The sequence below is a fragment of the Cebus imitator genome, unplaced genomic scaffold (assembly GCF_001604975.1).
Source record: "Cebus imitator isolate Cc_AM_T3 unplaced genomic scaffold, Cebus_imitator-1.0 Scaffold510, whole genome shotgun sequence".
NCBI lineage: Eukaryota > Metazoa > Chordata > Mammalia > Primates > Cebidae > Cebus > Cebus imitator.
The window spans coordinates 173,750-175,561 of record NW_016107825.1 but is presented as its reverse complement, the minus strand read 5'-3'; positions in this window follow the sequence as shown (position 1 = coordinate 175,561).

The following is a 1,812-nucleotide window of genomic DNA, read 5'->3' as shown; positions in this document are numbered from 1 at the left end:
AAAAAAAAAAAAGAAAAGAAAAAGAAATAAATAACATAAAAAGGTAGACCCTCAGAACACATGAAAAGTTCACAGAAAAAAAATAAAAATGCAAATTTTCCCTAAACGCAGAGAAAGTTTCTCAAGTTCATTCTTAAAAAGGAAAATGGAAATAATTCACTAATTAAATAATGCCATAGCGAGACAATACACTCTACTGATGAAGCTATGGAAAACAGTCACACTCACACATCATTCGTGAGAATGCAAACTGTTAAAATCCCCAGTGAGAAACATTGGATAATACCTGACTACCAAGACACCCTTTGATAATGAATTCTCACTTGTATAGATGCACTTACACAAAAACAAATGACAACAAAACAAAACAACCAACATGCACAAGCTATCCTACTGGCTTTATTTATAAAAGCAAAAGATTGAAAACAACGCAAACATCCATCAGGACAGGGACCCACACTTTCAAGTACTATGCCCCTTCCACAGGCTTGATGAGGACCGCTGTCTCAAGGAGTGACCTCAGGCTTATATTTTTAAATAAATTTTTTTAAAGGCAAATTTCTACCTCTTACGAAGAAAAGGAATGGAAAAAAGGAGTATTTGTATACATGTGCTTTATGTGAGACAGGAAAGAGGGAGAAAGGAAGAAAGAGAGGAAGGAAAGAAGGGAGGGAAGTGGAGGGTAATGAGGTGGAGAGAGCGGGACGTATAGAAACAATGCATTTGTGATGGCAATTTTTGTATAGTTTTTACTTTTGAGCCACAAATTTTATATCCTTATATTTTAAAGAATAAAATTAAGTCAAAAAAGAAAATTCTAAAATTAAAAATAAACAAGAACAAATGAAGCTCATTAGATGTCAAATTAGTAACACAGCCCCACAAGAAAAAAAATATATAATCATATGACTTTAAAACAGTACTTTAACCTTATATCTGGGCTAAAAGGACACAAGAACTGCAAATAAATATTCATATTCATTCAGTGGCTTTATTGTAAGCAGTAATAATCATATTTTGAAACTTTTTCATGTATAGCACAGCATAAAGCAAATAAGTATGTTAGGAAAAAAGATATGTAGAGAAAGAGAAAAAAGTTTGAAATTAATGTTAAGTAAAAATCTAGGAATGTTATATAATGTTAATTTTGGTCTTCCCCATCAGTCAAAGATATTTTAATTAATTTGAAATATATAAACATTTCCATTTTTGTGCATTGCAAGAGCCCAGGATCAATGACAGCTGAGTGGCACTGAGTACCCCTAATAGCCCTTGGACTGTTCTTCGGAAATGCCATGAACTAGGAAAGGCTCCTTGAAGAAATAGCAGATTCCAGGTCTCCTGCAGAAAGCACAGGCAACTCTGAAACATCTTGTTCTGCCAGAAAGCATGAAATCAAAGAGAATGGGATTATGTGAAAAAGACACAGGGATCTTGAAGCCGTTTCTACTGGCCAAAGTTGGACAGTTAAAGCATCAAAAACAATAATAAATAAAAGGGCAACATGAGAGATCACAGTGATGGAAATACTCGACATCTTGACATAATCAATGTCAATATCCTTGTGATATTGTACTATAGTTTTTCAAGATGTTCTCAATGGGGAAAACTGGGTCCAAGTTACATAGGTTCTCTCTGTATTATTTCTTACAACTTCACATGAATCTATAATTATCTCAAAATAATAAGTTTAATTTAAAAAAGTAAGGTAATTGATTTGGGCATATTTGAATATATAATAATTCATGAGTCCAATATAGTACTCACAAGATAGAATCTTCCTCCTAAAAGGTTCACATGATGTTACTGGAG